Raw genomic sequence first — 21,187 nt, 5'->3', positions numbered from 1 at the left:
CGGTGGGCGGGCCCTGGCCTTTCTGGAGTCCCTGGGGATGAGCTCCTTCAGATCGCTGACCGAGTTCATTCCACGTGGCTGGAGGGCTTGAGGTCCCCACTTCCTTCCTGGCTGTGGGCCAGGGGTTCTTCTCAGCTTCTAGACACTGTTTGGCGTGTAGCTTCCCTCAAGGTCAACGATGGCGGGGAGTCCCTCTCCCGTTCTGGTCTCTGCGATTTCCCCTTTGGCCTCATCTCTCCTTCGGTTTCATTTCTCTGACTGATCTTCGGCCTTTAAAGGCTTATTACTTACTGACATTGGGCCTACCTGGATAACCGGGGCTGCCTTTCCTATCTTAACTGTACGGTTAACTGACTACTGACCTAGGGTCAGCTGATTACTGACCTAAATTCTATCCGCAAAGCTTTTGCACAGCAGCACCTAGATTAGTGTTTGACTGGACCACTAGAGGCAGGAATCCTGGGGAGGGGAGACCTCTTTAAAAGTATGCCTACCATATTCATTTACATTACAGGCGAAAAAAATACTGACCCCAGGATTCCCATCTCCCTAAACCTTTTGGCACATGGCACTGGCAGTGCTTTTACATAAGTTATTTCGTTAACCCTGCAAATAACTCTGCTAAGTGTTATCAGAACCATTTTATCAATAAAAGTATGATCAGAAGTTAGGGAACATGCCTGAGAACGTGAGAGCTGGAAGTGGGAAAATTAGAATTAAACCCGGTTTTAGCAGTCTAAAAAGTCCACTTCCTTTGATATTTCTGAAAACATGGCATAATTATGCCTCAAAATTATGCTTAGTTAGTAGTAATGGGAATAAGGAATGTTGATGTTTAATGTGGAGGGAAAGAAAAGCCAACAGGATCTAGCAAATAATTGGTTCTGTAAATTGTAGGCAAAAGAAAAACTGAAATCAAAGCCAAATACCATTTGAAAGACAAACTGCAGTTAACATATCATGTAGGTCCGACGAAACCTCAATAATTTCTACCTCGAGAGTGGGTAAGACAACCTACATTACCAAAAGTCTTAATTTCAAAAATTACAAAAGAGCCATCTAATGTAATACTAGTCCTAATGTTGAGCAGGCTACAAATTACCATGTCCAAGAAGGTGCATATGTACATTTTTACACACACTTTCACCTATTTCTTTCATTCAACAAGCATTGATGGAGCGTCTCCTATGTGCCAGACACTTGTCTAGTTGCTTGGCATAAAGCAATAAACAAAACAAAGCCCCTGCCTAGAAACAGCAAATAAATAAACAAGCAAGTGAAAATAGAAGGGAGAGTACGACAATACCATGGAGAGAATAAAGCAGAGTAAGGGAACAGGGAGCTCAGAAATGGGGGCTGTTATTTTATCTAAGCTGGTCAGGGAAGGTCGTACAGACACAGCGCCATCAGAACAGCATCCTAACCCGTGCAGTGCTGGCTGGGGGGGGAGGGGGGTAGCATTCCAAGCAGCGGGACCAGCAAGTACAAATGCCCTGGGGCAGGAATGTGCTTGCAGAGTTAGGGAACGGAAAGGAGGCCACTGTGGCTGCGCAAAGTGAATGCGGTGGGGAGAGCAGCACAGCGGTCAGAAAAAGAAAGAAGTTGGAGGAGCAGACGACGCAAGACTTTTGTGTCACCATAAAGACTTCGGATGGGATTTCCTTCTGAGGGAGAGGAGAAGCCACAGAGGGCTCTGCAGACAAGAGAAGAGGCACAATTTAACCCTAAAGAATCACGTTCAAAACACAAAATCTAGCAATAATTACCTCTTGGTGATGAGATGATTAATTAGGAACTTTTGTTTTGCATTTTTACTTACTTAAAAGAAAAGCTTTGGGACATAGGATATCAAGTTAGTTTTCAAGTGCACAGAAGACACGCTCACAGTGGATCTGGTGGGACAGAATGGCTAGGTTCACAGGCCCTGGAGAAATAGGGCTAGATTTGCTTACTGACTTTGTACACGTTCCAGTTGCCTTTTCCCTGCCAAACCTCAGTATATGTAGCTTGAAAGTGAGGTAATAATACCCACGTCCCTGGCTGTTTAGATGTAAGTAAAGCACTCACACAGTACTGACCTCCTAAAAGAGCCCCAAAGTGCTATCTGTGAATGTTACCTCTGAGCACAGATCCAGCCAGGCCTGCCTTAAGAGCAACTACAAAGTCCTGAATCAGTAGCTCGCCTGGAGGCAGACCATGCGTTAACCTGGGCCTTTTCCTTCACATCCCTCTGCAGGTTGTTCTCACAGATAATGCCAGTCCAAACAAGATTACCAGAACCCAAACTGACAGAATCTATGAGTTTCTGCAGCAAAGGACTCCCAAGCCAAGCCACCGAAACAAATAGACTTACTTTGTATTTAATTCAAACCTGAGGTTTTGTGAATTCATCCCTCCTCAGGAAAATTTATGATCCTTTATTCCTCTCAAGTTTTTCAGTCAAACTCTAAGCCAAGCCAATACCATGAATTTAGAATGCAGGATTACTGACTGCTGTTTGAGAATAAAGGAAAAAAACTTGGATTTTCAAAGATACAAAGAGCAATAATATGTTTTACCCAAGGACAAACTTCTGGGAGAAAATTTTTAAAACATTCCAAATGTGTAAAATTTTCTGTGTGTAATAGATACCTGTTAATACCAATTCTCTCAACAGATGAAGAATATTGCACAGACTATTTTATCGTTAAGGAGAGCCTTGGCCCCTTGCATTCAGCATTTTAATTTAAATGGCAGTTACAGTGTTTTGTGTGTGTTTTCTGAGGAGGAGGAATAAACAATTCTACATCTCCTAGTCTGGGTGTCCTCTCTACAGAATGTCAACTTGGCCCAATTACATTTATTTTTCATGTAGGAAAATAGCAGGGTGTGTTCCACATTGGTGCTGTGTATGTGCATAGACATTTCACCATTTAATTTTCATGTCTGGAAGGAAAGGAACTTATAATTATGCCATGAGGTATAACTATAATTGGGTTTTCAAATACCATAGGTATCCCTATGATCCAATTGTAGAAAAACAGAGAATTCTTGAACTATCTATTGGACTGGCTTCCACCTCTGCCATTTCAAGCAATCACATTCCTCAAACCACAGAAAGCATGAGAAAAATCTTTATTTAAAAGTTTTTTTTGAATAAAGGAACTAAGCTAATACAAACTGTTATGAGTTATTTAGCACTGATAATTTCATACACACTTATTGATGCTTAAAAAATCATTCTTATGGTTGAGTTATATCTAGCAAAATAGGTTAATACCAAGTTTAGGTTAATAAGACTGCAATGACACAACTTCCTGAGGCCATAAAACGCACTTTACACATGCTCCTTTATGCTAGTATTTTGTAGAAGATGAAACATATACAATGTACAGGTCTTACTCCACTCTAAGCAGCATGTTTGTGTTTCTGGGGAGAGGAGGAGGTGTGAGGGGTGACAGTATATACTGAAGCTCTTTTCCCCAGTCACCCTCAAAAAAGGAGTAAGATAGCTCTTGACCGATACAGGATACTGCGTGTGATATACAACAGACAGTATCCTATATAATTTCTGTACTGTTCCCAGTCTGGGAAAGAGGGAGATAACATGAAGAAAACAGGCACTCTCAATTCTTGGTTCTATGACCTATTGGAAGTAGCCCTGCACATTTAAATCACAATTACAGGGTCTAAAAACCAACCTTGGGAAAACCCAGAAGGTCTTTAGGGTAAAGACAAAGATGAGAAACAGAATGTGCAAACACACCAATAAATCATTTGTGATATTATAAAATGTCTACTATATTTTATTCCAAAATATTTCAAGAGCCAACTTCCACTCAAACATACTAGCTACATTACTAAAATCCTACGAATGTATAAAATGCACACAGACATATAAAGTCATGGAGCACCGTAAAGCCATGGAAATAACGAGCTTCAAATAAAAAGGGATCCCTCAAACAAGGGCGTGATTCTCAGCTCCTAAGATTATCAGAAAACAAACAAAACTACCGAATCTGTTTAGAAATCCCATAAGGGAGAGAACTTCCCTCAGCAGTTGTAAATATAAGAAGCCAGTTCGCACACCAGTACTTCAGGGCTTGTACCCAATATAAAACTTTTCTCATACAGACCCTATAGAGTGGCATTTAGTTATTTAGATAAACTGTAGTATGTCTACACTGTTGGAAACTTTTTATGAACTGACCCAATAGTAAAAATAACATGACTATAGAAGCTAATATTTAAAAGACAGAAGAACTCTTGTAAGTAGCAAATGTATCTACGTAAACATCTATATCAAGTGTTGTTCTACAGATGTTTTGGATATTTGGTAAATACCTTCACAGTTTAAGTATTTTAAGATGATTCCCTTTCCTTGTACACAAATAACTATTGTTACTATGATGTTACTCCTAAAAGCTGTAGTTTGACACATTAAAGCTCAGCAGGAAGAGAAAAAATTTTTCTTCATTAATTTAAAAATGACTCCATCTATAAGAGATTTCTAAAGCCCTCTTCTTTTTTCCTAAAATACACATGAAGCCAGTCATGGAGGATTATCAAATGAAAGGACTCAGTGCAATTTCTGATTTTGAAATTAAACAAAATCCAAGCCACTTGCACAAGTCAGTAAGCCTGTCTCAAAGTTCTGCTGTTTTTGTTTTTTTGTGGTGGGGGTAGGGGGCAGTAGGAGGGAGTAAGGAGACACCTAAAGAGAGTCTTTGAGATTTTAAGACTCTTAATCCATCTTTCTCCCCTTCCTTCCAAATAAATATTCCCAAGCAAATGTAAAATAATGCTCTTCGTAGAAATGCATGCCTATGTGGATTAATTTATTAGCCTCCAACAAGCCAACAATTCCGAGAAGTAACCTGTTTGAAATCTGAAGCAGAGAGGTTAGATGAATTATTAGCAATTCTGTGAGTCATTCTTCCCACCTGCTCTCTCCCAGTCAGTGCTGGGGGTTAGGGTTTATTTGCCTAAAAGTAGCCTATAAAAAGAAAACTCTTCTAAAACAGGACCAATCCGGACTGCCAACAGCAGAGCATAACAGAAGCTTCCTGTTCCTTCAGTAAATTATGACAATTCTACTGTGGACAACATTCAATTTGTTGGGAGAAAGAAACAGTAGGCATGAGACTCCACTTTGAGTTCCTGACTCCTGTAAACCTTACTTCATATCAAATCTTTCACAAAATCTGTATAACCAGTAATGCAAGCTAAGCCCACAAAAGCTAGTCTTTTATCAATTTTCTAGGTATTACCATGATAGCTTCTATTTGGTGATACCCCCAAACTAGTTTTTTCACTCTGTGATAACAAACATTATCATTGGCACAGAATGGAAACATTGCCAAAGATAAGAATCTCATGCAATATTTATTTCTACCAATATTTATGTGTTTCATTAAAATACAGGAATGAATGTTAATGTTTGTTGTTACTCCTAGACGGCCATGCAAATGGCCCTATTAGCCATCTAATGTCCCAAACCAAACAACTGGGCATGTAGGAACTCAAAAACCTGCACTGTATCTGTGTGTGATTTCTCCATAAATTTTTAATTTACTGATTTCAATAGGTAATTTCTAATTACCTTTCTAGTAGGTGAAAAACTTTAATTCTGTCTTTGCAGTGCTGTATCATAGCCAAGTGATTGTTGAATCTTAGGAAAAGGGGAAAGAGTTGGGTTAAAATATCTTTTGCCTTCAATCCTGATTTATGATTTCCTTCAAAGAAAACCACAACTTCTGCAAAGGAGAGGAAAACAAGGCTCAGCTTTCACGTCCGGGGGGACAGAATGGCAGCCACCTTCTCTGCAGATAATCATCCCTATTATTTAGCCCACTCAAGTAAAACACAAAACCAAATAAAGAAATAAGGAATCTGTAGTCCTGGCAGGATCTGCAAACAATAAGGAACAAGAAAAGCCACATTTAGAGAAACTTCCAGAGCTTTTTCAAATCTCATTAAAAACAAGCAGTTACAGTTGACCCTTGAGTAACATGGGTTTGAATCTGGTGGGTCCACCTACACAGAGATTTTTTTTTCAGTGAATATATTGGAAAAATTTTTGGACATTTGCAACAACTTGAAAGAACATTTTCTTTTCTCTAGCTTATTTTATGGTGAGAATATAGTTCTAATGTATATAACATACAAAATATGTTTTAATTGTTTATGTTATCAGCAAGGCTTCAGGTCAACAGTAGGCTATTAGTGGTTAGGTTTTCAGGGTGTCAAAATTTATATGCAGATTTTTGAGTGTGTAGGGGGTCAGCGCCCCCAACTGCTATACCGTACTTGTGTCACAAGGAAGACATGCCTTTCCTTCTGCCATTCTATCTCTCTGAATAAAATATTTTTTGAAATGATCAAGAGGAGCCAGCTAGTTTGCAAAATCATAGAACCTTATTGTTGAAGGACCTGAGCCAACATCTATATCCAAGCTGCCACTCAAAGCCTGACTATTTTCTAACGTACCTCAATGAAGTCTGCCACCGCCTCTAAATGGCTAGACTCAGTCACAGGAAGAGCTGGCCTTCCCTGAGTCACAGCCCCTGCCCCACCCAGCCTCACGGCCAGCTGGGGACTGTCCTCAGGGATCAAACAGTGTAAGGCTAGTCTGTCCTCTGCTTGGCAAGCAGGCGGAAGTGTTATAATAGCATTCCTGTTTCCCTGAACTTCCTAGGACATCAAGCCCCAGTTCCTCAAACCACTCCCAATAGGACACAACTTCCAGACCTCTGGTCACACTAACTCCACACCCAACAGTGGAAACCTTCCAATTTGGCAACATTCCTCTTAAAATGGAGCACAGTGAGTCCAACACAAGAATCACCCACAAGGAGCAGAAAGAGACCATTATCTCCAGAAACTGGACACTAACTTACAGTAAATCCACTAAACATGGCTATCATTAACATTCCTAACTTTCCCTTAGCAGAGCACCACATTTGGGCTCAACTACAACTCCCAGGAAGCCTTTGTCCAACCAAGTCATCTCCATTTAGTTGGGTTTTTTTAATTGTAAATTCACAACATGACATACAGCCCATAATTAAAATATTATCAGCTTCCCTTTGTTATGTCATCCCATAAGGATTATTTTCTGAATTTTGGCTGTCATTAGTAGTCTCCCCCAGCTTTGTTTCAACCACAACTCCAGTCATTGATAAAAATGTCAGATAAGAACCCCGTAGTGAGTGTTTCTAAATTCCAAATCATTTCTTCCTAAAGCACATCTTTTTTTGCCAAAGAAAACACAAACTTTCATAAAGCATTTTAAATAGAAATAAGAGCTTCACTCGGCTGAGAAATCTGGTGAATGGCAATATGTAAAAGGATAACCAGTTTAAAAGCGAGTGATAGCCATCTTCCCTGGTTATCTTGATAACACTGGATACACATTATTTCTAGAACTAAATGGGAGTCTTCACAGTACTGCCCGTCATGTCTGCAAGTTGTCAGTTTGAAGACACCATAATACACATCTAAGCCCTCAATGTTAACCAGATAAGCATTATTAAGCAGCCCTTCGTACCAAATTGAATTTTGTTGAAGCACTGGCATCCCAATGTCACCTTTTGTGCTCCACTCAATTCTGTGCGACAGCAGATTTATCTAAGAGTTGCTTATGAACTGCCTCTTTAATCATTTTCTTAAACATCACATAAGTCAGAAAGCATTCTAGCTACTCCACTTGGAAGACCAGGAGGAGGGGAGAAAAGTGGGAACCATCTGATCACTGGCCACAGCCAGCCCCCTTCTCCCTGTTCTAATAGGGGGTGTCCCGGAAAATGTTCTCACAGGTACGGAGAATTACCAAGGGAATCAAATGAGGGCTGGCCATCCGCGTGACGTGAGCGACCCTCTGCTGCTGCGCCCAAGTCCCTGAGCTTACGGCCCAAAGCGATCACGAGCTTTCTCCTCCTTATCGTTGCAGGTAAGCTCTGTAGACAGGAAGTTTTCCATTTAATGCGCAGGTTAGCAACTCACAGGAAGTCAGTGACCCCTAGAGAGTCAGCCACAGCACGTGACAGCTGCTCACTGAGAACTCACCAGCAGCCAGGGACTTTTCCAACACTTGTCCATGCAGCATTTTAAACGCATCGACAGAGAAAGCTTTATCAGGCATTCATGGCTTCTGCTGGGCAATCATTAAATCAGTTCATACATGGTAGTCAGGTCATCCATCAAGGCTAAGGCCCCGGGACAGCTGAGAGAGCAGAGGGGCAACCTGCACGTAAGCCGGAAAGGGCTGCAGAAGAACGCGCACGGCTGGCCCGAACCAGTATTCGCTCAGCGCTCTGCAGAGCACAGGTCACAGTCCTGCAGGACCAAACGATGACAGAGGCCCACGGGGGGAGAACAGGCTTGTCAGCCACCAATTCGAAAAGTTTCGCTCTCCTCACATCCCTGCAAGTCCAGGGGCATTTTCAGTCACCCCCTGCCCCACCCAGGGCGGTGGCCGGGGTCCTGCTGCCACACACACTGCTGCCAGTCTTGACCCAGAGGAAGAGCCTCTTTCTCCTGTGACACATGGACTTGGATCACGAGTCCCATCCTCCGTACAACGGACTGAATGTGAGTGCATTTTTCCTCTCCCATCCTCAGCCCTGTCGGTCCCTGAGTCCCCATCTTGCTCCATTCCACCGCTGGGCCTCTCTCAAAACAAGCCAGCTGTTCTCTGCCCCTGGCATAGCTCCCACAAACCTGCACACAGTGTCAGTGTTCCTGGCCACAGCGAGACACTGACTGTTGGGGACTATGGCAGCAAAAGGGCATCTTGACCCCAAAACCTACCGCAGCTCAATTCTCTTCGTGAACAATAAGCCTGTCTATCCAAAAGACGGGGAAGGAAAATGTCCACAATACTGTCCCTTTGAAAAGCTGTCTGCAGGTGATCACAATTTACAATACAGCGTCCACTTCAATTCCCTGACATTGGGAGTCAGAGTCCAGCAAATTCAGCATTGGGTGTTAGGCAGGCACCCTGACGGATCAGCCGGAACAAAAGTCAGGTTAGAACTGGTTACAAATGTTTGAGTAAAAAGAATTTTAGAGCCTGAGAAGTTTAGGAATTTCTAATCAGCCCTTTGTGTTAAAGATAAGGAAGCTGTGGGCCCAGGTTCCTGAGAACACAAGATACCTGGAATGCAGTAATTACAATTCTGTTCCGCAGGCTGTTTCTGTGTCTCCTAATATCTCTGTCTACTATGGGTAAGAGTCTGCCAAAATTTATTTTTAAATGCCAGAAAACTTATCCAATAAAAATATTCTGCTTTATTTCTGGATAGCAGCTTGACGCACAATCTTCACATCCTTTCGCAACACCTCAACTCAAAATAAAAATCACGAATCTCATAAAAGGAGTTAAAGAAAAATAAAATCCAAGTAGTTGAACTGCAACAGACACTTCGGTCAGCCAGCATGTGAGCAATGACGGGGCTCCACCAGGGCCGGGGAAGCTGGGACGCAACATAAGGGCTGCACAAAGTACACTCGGCTCTTCATCTGCAAGTGACTTCACTTATACAGTATCATCAGAGAGGGCTTTTTCCCCTATTTTCTGGATTTCCAGGACCTTCCAGGCAGCCATCCTCCTCCATCTCAAACACCTGTCCAATTTATAATGCTTCTCTTAAACTGTGTGAATTGCTCTTTGGAAGTGGAAAGGATATACATTATAAATAAAGCCAGTTCCTTCTAGCTAATGCCAGGTTTAGAAAGATAGTACTTGCAGACGTCTATAATCTAGGGTGATCACAATTATTTGTAGCATCATCGTGGCCAGGGATGGAGAGATGGACATTCCATCTTCATTTAGGTGGCATTCCCTTTGGGAGTTCCTCCTGACCCCTAGGTTCAAGGCTCCTAGAAGACAATGAGCACTCTTTTGCTGGATCACATACTTCTGGACCATTAACCAGATCTGCATGATTAGAAATAAACAAAACTCTTATGTACCACATTATAGAACTTTTAGTACGAGCTGTGTGACCCTGGGAAGTTTTCTGTGTGTCAGTTTTCTCTTTTGAAAATAGGAATAAGCCTACACATTCCAGTTTCCTTGTTTGTGAAAAAAGAATGTACACACAACAGTATGCTCCACAGAGCAATGTAAAGAGTAAAATGCCCTTATGAATTAGAGCATGGAGAGTGCTGCCATGTCATAAGGAGAAAGTCAACAGCCGCTGTTACTGTTTCAGCGGCACTCTCCTGTCCTAACACATCCGCCGCTGTTATCTGTGCTCGATCTACCTTCGCCACCTAGAGAGCAGAGCAAGCCCTGTGTGTGATGGGGAAAAAAAAAAAACACAAGCTCTGGAATCAGACAGGAATGGGGTGGCATCTGGGCTCTGCTATTTACTACATTTCCTAATTAAACAGGTTTTTTTTTTCACATTTTAATATCATTGAAACTGGAATGTGTCTTACATTCAGTGACACTGGGTATTATCTTTGATCTTGAGCAAGTTGCTTAATCTCTGTAAAACTGGTAATACTTCTCTTCTAGTTGTAGTAAGACACAAATAGCATAATTATGCAAACCCTTAACACACAGCAGGCTGCCCTGATGTATCAATTCGCTTTGCACCATTATAGGTCCACTGTCTTCTGTATAGGAGATGCTCAGGAAGCAAATAAATATTTACATATTATCCATGAAAATTAAAAATGGTGTCCAGACCATTCCAAGCTAACGTGTGTGGACATCACTGCTGAGCAGCCTATGGAAAAGATTAGGGGCTTTAAATATAGGAACTCTCAGAGGGGCAATGTATGGACACCCAGAGCACTTTGCAAGGACCTACAGCTGCTTTAACAAGCCCCCCCAGAACCTTGGATTGCTCTCCAGACCCCAAATGGGGAGACTGAGCTCAGGTTCCAAGTCTGTACACTGGGGCCGGACAGTATAGGAGGGTCATCTTCACAAATCCAGCATATTACCATTCTTGGCACAACAACACTTACCTAGTTTTGAGCACTTACTCATTATGCTCCGTTAAACCCGTCACAATAACCCTAACAAATATAACCAACTCCATCAACATTCCTGTTTTTGGAGACTGGCCGTTTAAGTCACACCTTACTAACTGGCCTGGTTCCAAAGGCTGTGTCCTCTCTCTGGGAGGTTATGCAACATCAGCTGGAGCAGGAAGGGGGACTCTCCTACACTTGGAGGCCTTGCCTTCAGAACAGCCAAACAGCAACACACCCGCCGGCCCCCACCCACCCCAGGAGAGTCAGACCCTCCTGCTCCAGGTGAGTAGAGGCACCAGGGGGCAGCCAGGTGGGGCAATCCTGTGCAGAGTGGGTTTCCACACCCAGCTGTGCGGCCCCAGTCCTTGGACTCCTGCCAGCCCTAACAGGCAATATCTTTTATTTGATCTCTTTTCCATTGCTGTTGTTCTTGATTTATTCCCAAAGTTCCAGGCAATACCCTACAGAGCACTTCTGGTCCTTCCTTTTCTTCTCTTTTTTTAAAATTAATGCACTTTTTATTGAAGTATAGTTGACATACAGTATTATACTAGTTTCAGGTGTACAACATAGTGATTCAACATACACATCCACTATGAAGTGATCGCCACGAAGAATCTAGCTACTGTCACCACACAAAGCTGTTACAGTAGAATGAGCTTCCTTCCCTATGCTGTACATTGCATTTCCATGTCTCATTTATTTTATAGCTCTAAGTTTGTACCTTTTAATCCTTCCTTTTCTTGGTTCTTCCTTTTCAGGCTTCCTCCATCTCTTCTTTTCTCTTTTTAAAGAGTTCTTGTCCTTCAAAAGTTTCTTTCCTAATAACAGTTATTTCTCTCCACACAGTGCACTTCCTACCCAAGAAACTCTTTGTATTCAGCCTTTGCAGATGTGAGTCACTGTGAAAAGTCATAGTTGCAGACTCCTCATCTGAACTTCCCAGAACACCAATAATAAATGCACACGTACAGGCATGCAGGGAGGATGGAGAAGCCAGAGGAAGACCTGCACAACGGTATAACTTCCCTGGTCCCCAGTGAGGATGTGCGCTCCTCGCACTGTCAAGTCACCTGAGACTCAAGGGATCACAGTGAGCAAGATCCTCAGCAGAGACTCCCGCAGACACCGTGCACGTGTTCAAGGCTCACCTTCAGCCTCTCCTCCGCAGCACGGGCACTACGCTGCATGAATTTCCTCACCTGAGGAAGCCTGGAGAGTTTTTTGTTTTATGCCACCTCCCATTTCTAGGCAGTACATTAACCAGCTGGCAGATCATCTCCTTCACATGCAACCACCAGCTGGCCACACCTCTCTCAGAGGTTCAGAGATGTGTGTTTTTAATACAGAACCTGTCTCCATGGCAGCTGAAGTGTTCAGTTTCTGAATAAGGAACAGTGACCTATTTATTTCTCCACTACACCCATAGTGGGAACAGGTTAGTAACATCTTCCATGAGCTGGCACTTCGGAGCTCCTGGGTGGCAGTGCACAGCGTGGCAACGAATACATGGGCTACAAAGGAGTTGAGGGGACTCTCTGGGAAGGGGAGTCCACTGGTGAGAACATACACACTCTGACGCCTTTGCTCTGGGCCAGGCCCAAGTCGCCAGACTTGCCTACCTCCCCACAGCACACTCCAGCTACTGAGATAATAGGTCCGCAGACCCTACTGCCTTCTACACTTACTACAAGATAGAAAAGGAAGGTGAACCATTCTCACTTTTGCAGAAATGACTTAATCTGCAGTTGGGAAAGATATTATGTATAACTCTGGCCTTGTTTACTCATCCCACTTAAACCACAAATCATGCCAGACAGTTTCAGACATTTGCTGAGTACACTGGCTTTTGGAAATGCCAGAAAACTGATTCATTTTTTGAAAGCCTATTATCTTATTCTTTGGCAATAAAACTCCTAAATCTCTGTCCTCAACAATGACTAAAATACTGTATCAGATGACTGGAATTTGGATAGAGGCTACACTTTCCCCTATGTGCCCTCCATCCCTGGGGTCCCCTGGGAAGGCCTGGGTTTGAAGGCTTCTGTGCCTTACTTGCTTCCCAGCCTGCTGTGGTGGTGACCCATCAATTGTATAAATTCAGTGAGTTAAATATCCCAAAAAACAACTGTAATTTTGTACACAGACGATTGACATTCTAAACATGCAGGAATTCATGCTTGGGAAAAATTACTCAGTTCTGGGCCAGCCATTTCACACATAGAGAAGCTGGCCCCCGTTATGCCATAAATCAGATGTAAATATTATCCATCTATCTCATAAGCTTCTGAGAGGTTAGAGATCTGTTTGATTTATCATTAACAAAGGGGTATGACCCCTTCATTCAGTTTGGTAGCAGTTCCAAACTTTCAAACTGCCAATAAAAGGATTCACCGTATGCTGGGATTTGGGTGTTACCTGTTAGTTTTAGTTTCTTTTTTAAGGGTTAGATTCTTTGGGACAGGATGGTAGACACTGGTATGCTCCACCCAGATCCCATTTTTGAGGCCAGGGCACCCATCCCTGGCTGCTGATGGCTCTCAGGAAGGTCCCCAGCCAGCTGCAGGGCACTACTTCACCTAAAGTGATGCCCCTAGGAGGTGCGGGGAGCTGCCAAACACTGGCGGATTCAGGCATACAAAGGTCCCGCCCCTTGCCTCAAAGGGGGACAATTTCAGAGGGCCATGCCAGCTCCAGAACTCCCCATGAGGGCAGCTGGGGCCTTGGCTGCAATTCCATTGTCTCAGCTTCCCCTCCTCCCAACCCTGCAGCCTTCCTTCTTCACCCCTAGAATCCTTCAGCACCCCACTCTTGGTCTCAGTGCGCTTCCAGAGAACCCATTCAAAGACAGGCAGTTTTCTAAGTGTAGAAAGTTATTTTTTTTAAGTTTACTGAGGAACTCACAGACCCTAGAGGGACATGTTCTGTTGGAGGTCCTGTGAAGGCCAAAAACGGTCTCTGAAAAATACTCATGATTTAGCTTAAAATGTATAAATGTTTGATAATCAGCTCAGATCACTTTCTCAACATCAACCCAATGCAGTCAACAGGGACAGGAGTTAATTCATGCCCAGGAGTATTACAGGCTCACAAGGAAGGGGAATGAGACATCACCAGCTGGTGATCACAATATCACCACAATATCATGGGACGCTGAAAACTCACACCAGAGCCCAGGATGCCAGATCTGGGGGTTTCAGAGTGTGCCCCTCCCCACCTAAGACAGACTTGCTCTATAACCCCAAATCCTAGGAAATCGTCATCCTAAAGCTATGTGAAAAGAACGCTTCTACATATAGGCATGAGAATGAGTCCTAAACACCTTATTCCCAACATCCCAAACTTTGAATAACAAGAAACAATTCCTGGAGCTGATTATTGAAGACTTTGTAGTACTTTCTACATCCCCAAGGAACAGAAGGCAGACAGGCCGGAGCAGAACCAAGATTACCACTTCGCCCAGGAGGCAGCACCAGCTTCCAGAAAACCTGCAAGGACTAACTGCTAGGAGTCATGCTGGCTCTAGTCCAGTTTAGGCCCCGGGGAAGGGGTGAGGGAGGTCACAGGGGTAGAAGGCAGAGCAAACACAGGTTCTTGCACAGTGTCTCTAACTTATTACCAGAGGTTTGGGTTCAAAACGTTAAAAATGTAGCTGATGTACTCCTATGAAAAACTCAAAAGGTTCACAACTGCTTCCCGTTTTGTAGCTTTATACACACTGTCTCATATGGCCCCCACAGCCTCTCTGAGAAAGCTGGGCTGGTATTATTATCGCAATTTTATGACTGTTGAGGTGACTTGACCAGGATCACACAGCTCATCAATGCTGGAATCAGATTCCAGATATTCTTCGTTCAGGGCTCTTTCCTAGAAAATGTTCTCTATTTGTGGTTTTCCTATATATTTCCCTGGGCTTGTGTACAAAGCCCCAAAATCTTGACTCCCTCCTTCTACCTTTCTGGTTCCCACCTTCATCCTACAGGTCTATTTCACAGGAGCAAGAACTTTCAATAGCAGGTGGTCCTGACTGGGGCCACAGCCACCAGCAAAAATGTCTCTCCTTCTCTTTCCCTCTCTTTCTGGATCAATGCAACCCAGACCCCTGTTGATACAGACCACAACTTCTGCAGTGCAGCTAACAAGAGGCTAAGGGGATCAAGCTATATGACTATGACTGTTCAATGTCTCTGACTAACCTGGTTCATGTCAGTGACATACACAAGAGAGGAAAAGAGAAGAAAGGGCTTTTAAACAGCTCACCGTTCCTAGACAGAGTCATCCTTCCTAGGAAAGCCTTCCACCCTGCTCAGTAGGTTTTGCTACTGTTATTTGAGGCCCTTGGTGGATTTTACTTTTGCCAAGTTGGCATTCCATTTCTGCAGTGCAAAAATGCTCAGGCTGAAGAGATCAGATGGGGATTTGCATGTCTTCTGGAACAGAAGCAAGCATCTCTCTGCCTCAGGTGGATGCATTACAGCTTGGAGGAGTGTTAATGGGAGCTAATTACTCTATTTACTCCATAATGCCTGGTAGAACTCGCTGGGTTCTCAGGCTTTGTTTCAAAGAGCTGGTGCCAAAATGATTTGGCTGAAGTGAGCAGCACAGGGCTGCCCAACTGGATTGTTATCTCACGATCACACAGCACAGTCTTTAGTCCTTTACATCCTGTATATCTACAGTCAAATTAGCACCAATTTTATTCTTCCAGACTTAAGCTACTTTCTCCACCATTATCACCACCAATACCTCTGCCAGCAAATGTCCCCTTTGGTTGCAAAGTAAGAAATCAAACAATAGGCCTAGAATTTTAGGAAAACAATTGCCTACCGACCATTAAAATTGGGTATGGCGTTTTGCAATGTCCGACACTTGGTTTGCAATGGTCATGAGATTAGGCCAAGAGTTCACTCACTTTGATTCTTAAATTCTAGACATAAGAGGGATCTTAGAAATCATGAGTTTCACTTAATCACTGATACTTGACTGTATCCATGTTTTATGTAAAGTATATATATATGCCATAAATAATATAAAAACACCAATTTATGTATTTATGTAAATTATTTTTAAAAAGACTTTCCCCATCCTTGTCTCTCCATTCTACAGGTGTGGGAGGGGGGAAGGGAATGGAAAAGCCAAAAGATACAGATAAAATTCCCAGAATAGGAATAAGAAAGTTGGTTATTTACCCAATAAAGCCCCATCCACGTTAACCTTTCCCCTATTCCAATACTATGATGATGTAGCATTGAAAACGCAACCATGGCTCCAGGGCCAAAGAAATAAGAAGATCCAAGACACATTTTAAAGAGGACTCCCAGTGGGCGTTATCTTTAACTCCATAGAAACAACACTGCATTGGATTATAATATAATCCTAAACTAACAACATTTATAATTATTTAGCTCAATTTATTAAAACGAAAAGGTCTGAATTAATAGACAGAAGTTAAATGGCAAAAGACAATCCTCAGGTTGAAATTCTTGAGGCAGAAATAGTTTAATGATATTACTGGAGTCTTTTTATGTGTTTAACAAGGTCTAGCATTAAGGGCCAATCAAATGGAACCCAACTTACACGTGGTATGAAAAACAAAGGCTTACTTAACAACTTTCCTCCCAAGTTATTTAGCAACCTTCTCTTTTCTCATGCTGTTACCTGAATGTTTATGATGCATGGACATGTAACAACTCCATGAATGATGCCAAAAAATCTCAACTATGTGTAAAGGAATGACTGGGTTTTGCTCTTCCAGAGAGCTCTCTGTGCTTTTTACATAATAGGTAGAACAAAACATGTTTTATTTTGGCTGTGAGTAGAGTCCTAAGCTGGGGATTCATCACAAAGTTCTCCAGGCAGAAAAACTTCAGAGAAGCAGGTGACATCCACAAAAGAAAAGAAAATCTACTCAACAGGAAAACAAGTGGGTCAGATAAATAAATGCTTCTTGCACTTAAATATAAATAATTTTTAACAGAGTTTCACAAGTCCAAGCAGGTTTACCAGTTACCCTCAAATTTTTTAACAAAAAGAACAGCAACATTTTCAGCTCTGAAACTAGGAAACAATCATTACTGAGCTTCTACAAAGAATGAGCCAGGTACTGTGCTAGGTAGGCATCTTGCATATATCATCTCAACTTAATCTGGTAGACTTTACTGTTCCCATTTTGCAGATAGGAAAACCTAGGCTCATGCTGGGTAAGTAACAAAGTCACAATGTGGGCATATGCAGATATTGGGATTCCATCTATGTCTGACTTTGGCTGCTACCCTCTGCCCTACAGCATCATTGTGAAATTTCAACCAGATATTACAGAGATGGAATTGTTTCATAAGGACAGCAGATCAGCTCTGGAGTCAGAAGCTCTAGATTTTAATTAAGCTTCTACTGCATGGAGGTTTCCTCCAAATTTAACAGAGATGAAAATAGTGTTCAACCTCATCAGGGTTGAGGTGAGAAGCGTATAAAAGCCGCAGTGAAAGGGCTTTGCAGAACAGGTTCCCACTAGCTGTTACTGTTACCAGCTATTCAAGCTCCAGCTAATGCAGCTCGGAGGCTGCAACAGGGCTGTGGGCCTGTCAGTCCACACACAGCACAGCACGTTCCTTTGGGGAGGCCGAGCAACACAGAGCCTGGTGCCCAAGGGAACAAAACTTAGGGGTGAGGAGTGGAGGGGGCTTGGCCACAGTCTCTGCTCAGTCTGCCTTCTCATGCACTAAACAAATAATTATCGTGGGCCAGCTCTGTGCCAGGCACAGCCATGGTTTCCTAAGCAAGCTGCTGGTCCCAATTACTCAGCCACTTGGGAATCTATGAGAGCCCCAGGCCTTCAGGTAGCTTACAACCACCCTGGGGGAAAGCCAAACATGCCATAGCCTAAAAAAGCCTCATCCTTTCTAATCGATTTTCCCTATTGTCACACACACACATGCACACACGTACACACATGCACACACACACACACACACGTGCACAGTGGTTTTCCTGTGGTATGTAGAGGGCTCCCATACTAGACCAAGCACTTGAGGCCTATTTATCCTCATTAGGAAGCTCTCTCATGGTCTACTTTGGGATCGAATTTTAAACACTAATGACTCAACATAGTGACTTCCAGAACAGAAAGGGTTCATTTCAGTACAGACAAAGGAAGATCGAAGACCCCAGGTGGAAAAGAAAGCTGACAGATTTGACTGCATAAAAATTTTAAGCTTCTACACAACTAAAGACGGTTAAAAAACAAACCAAAAAAAAAAACCTAGGTGAAAATACTTTCAATTACTATGAGAGAGAGTCAATAGGGTTAATAAGTGAAATACATAAACTAGAGTTTATGACAAATGAGAAAAGACTAATTCCCAATGGATAAAATCAACAAAGGACATGAACAGTTTGTTAAACAGGAATACAGCCAAGTCATATCAGCGTATTTGATCTTATTAACATTAAATAAGAAAAACAGAAAAGAAAAATGACATGCCTTTTCTCCTAGAAAATTGTCAAATATTATTAAAATAAGAAAATCACTCCGCTAATGGAAGTAAAAAGTAGCAGAAATTGTTTGGCAACTGATAGCAATGTCAAGCAAGATGTCCACACGAGTCCACACCCTTTGGTTCTTCTGTCGTAAAAATAGGAGAAGCATCTACTATAAAAAACAAGTGTGATCTAAAATACAGAAGATGCTGACTGCATAAAGATGCTCATCATATATTGAAAACAGGCTGTATGCTCTGCAATGGGATTAAACAAATCATGAAAGATCCATAGATGGAACACTTTACAGTCCTTCAAAATAATATTTACAGATATTTTAGTGTGGGGAAAAGCAAATAATACTAAGTAAAAAGAAAAAAAACTGGGACACAAAATCATATACACAGAACATTTCAAATATGGAAAAAAATAGAAGGAAACACACCACCAGTGGTTGTACCTTTGTGTGGTAGGACTACTGATGACATGTTTTGTACCTGTGTCTTCTTTTTGTTTTTTCTGTACTACTTAAATCTCCTATAAGGTTTATATTATTTGCACATATTGCATATATTACTATGTTAATATATGCAAGTATTACATATATTACTTTCATAATTATAAACAAATTGAAATTGAAATAACAATCTCAACTGCAAATAATGAACATAATAGTTGGATTTCCATAATAAACAATAGCTGGAAACCCAACAGATCTCCAAGCCATTCCCCATTCCCACAAATCCTGAATCACTGTGCAGTAGGCAGGTAAGGCAGTAAACAACGGGAAAAGCAGCTTTGTTTTAAATGTGGAGCTAGAAAAACACTAAGCTTCTTGATGTGAAAACAAAAACTTTTCTCGTCCCACTTTGTCAAAACATATTTGGGAAATTCACTAACCAAAACATTTTCCATCAGAGGATTTCAACCCACACACCAAAATTATCTCCGCAGAACAAGCTAGTTCAGCAAGCAGGATGTTTACCAGGAACACCTAAAAATCAACAATTGTTTTTACAGCTCCAATAAATCCACAGCAGCTCATGTGAGCACACAGTGTAACACACACAATCTCCACTGTGTCTGTCACCACTTCTGAACAGGAGAGCACGACGTCCTCCCTGACGTAAGGCTTTTCCTTGGCAAGAATCAGAGATGCTGCTGAAATTAAACCTTTTGGGGTTCACCCTGTCAAAAGCTGATTTTGCGATCTTTTGAGATGGTTTTTATAGAGTCAATTAATTAAGGCCAAGCTCTACATTCATTATCTTATTTCATCTTCACAGAACTACATGGCAGGGTTTCTCAACTTTAGCACCACTGACCCTTGGGGCTGGGTAATTCTTCACTGTGGGGGCCGTCCCCGCACTGCAGGGGGCTTAGCGGCATCCCCCCCACCCCCCCGCCTCTCCTCACCATGTGTCGGCCAATCCCCCCCCCACCCCCGTTGTGTTTCCAGGCATTGCCAAATGACTCCTTCAGGGCAAAATCACCCCAGTTGAAAACGTCTACTGTGTCCCGTTTTACAAATGAAGAAACTGAGACACAGCTACAGGCCGGCCCACCTACCTGCAAAGCCCAAGATCCAATGCTCCACACTTGATTTGTGCCCAGGCAGAAGGCACATCACGGTGTGACTGGTACACACCCATCTTTCCTACTTGAATCCCCTCTGCATCCCCACAAAACCCCACCTGGGCCTCAGCGCAGATGGGCAGACTGAACCACACTGTCCTCGTCACCCACACACTTACTGAGTCCCTTCTGGGCCACAGGGCCTGGCGAGACAGGCACACTCATGGCCTCAACAAGCAGACAGTCTTCCTGAGGAAGTAGGACATCACCAGAGGGGAGCCATTGGGGGCAAACTGTTCCCTCGTCTGTACAAGGGAGAGAATGTAGGGCTGCCCTCATAACTAACTGAGACAGCGCATGTCAAGTTCCTTCACAAAGCACAATTTCAAACAACAGCTGATAGGCACAAGCTCTGGAAGAAGCAAAGCATCTCATAATCATTGGGCTGGAAGGAATCTTTGAACTCACCACCCACTTGGTCCCTGAGCATTTAAAAACCCCAAAATTTAATTACCTGCTTCCAGGAGAGTCCAAGGGCTGAGCTGTGACTGAGGCTCTCAGCAAAGGCTTCCTCGACTGCTGGAAACGGGCCTGAAGGAAAGAGGAGGGGCTTAAGCAAAGGGCAGAGTAATAGGAAAAGTAGAAAGGTTGAGTGGCTGCAAAGCATTCCAGGGGTGCTGAGCCTGGACCTGCACCTGGGGAACAGGGGAAGACAACTTGGAGAAAGAGGTCAAGATCAGATGAGGTCACAAGGTGACCTCAAGGGGACCCGTGGTGACACTGGCCAGGGTAGACCCAAGAAATATTCCTTCTAAAAAAGCAACCAAGGTCTGCTTCAAAACATACATGCAACTTACACTCTGAAGGTGAAGAACTTAGTATCTCAGCCTGAAAGATCGGCACTGGGATGGCTTCACAGCATCCCCTGAGAACAGGCGGACACGGGCTTTAACTTTACATAAGCTATGACTTTACCACAACCAAGAGTTAATTTGTCCTGAAAGTAAACCCAGACATCTTCCTCCCCAAGTCTACAGGGCCTCCTGTTTCCTAAGACACTCACCCAACACAAGGGAAGAAGAGCCCAGAATAGCCACATCTTCTCTTTTTAAGATCTGAATTTCAATGGATGAACTCTCCAAACTTTAAGTATTGGCTTAAATTT

General features: G+C 42.8%; 1 protein-coding gene across 15 annotated transcripts in view; it reads right to left on the bottom strand.

Moving 5' to 3' along the window:
* PPFIBP1 (PPFIA binding protein 1) overlaps window positions 1-21,187 on the bottom strand; it is a 144,687-nt gene that overhangs the window by 112,043 nt on the left and 11,457 nt on the right. For 14 of the 15 annotated variants that reach the window (XM_057491904.1, XM_057491908.1, XM_036889235.2 and 11 more), the window contains exon 2: window positions 20,537-20,613. The exons of the other annotated variant lie outside the window; for it this stretch is intronic. The gene's annotated coding sequence lies outside the window, so the exon portion shown is untranslated. The remainder of the gene's footprint in view (window positions 1-20,536; window positions 20,614-21,187) is intronic. 15 annotated transcript variants of the gene reach the window in all.

The sequence above is a fragment of the Manis pentadactyla genome, chromosome 14, assembly GCF_030020395.1.
Source record: "Manis pentadactyla isolate mManPen7 chromosome 14, mManPen7.hap1, whole genome shotgun sequence".
Classification (NCBI taxonomy): domain Eukaryota; kingdom Metazoa; phylum Chordata; class Mammalia; order Pholidota; family Manidae; genus Manis; species Manis pentadactyla.
The sequence above is the reverse complement of the archived record's forward strand: the minus strand, read 5'-3'. Positions and strand labels throughout refer to the sequence as shown.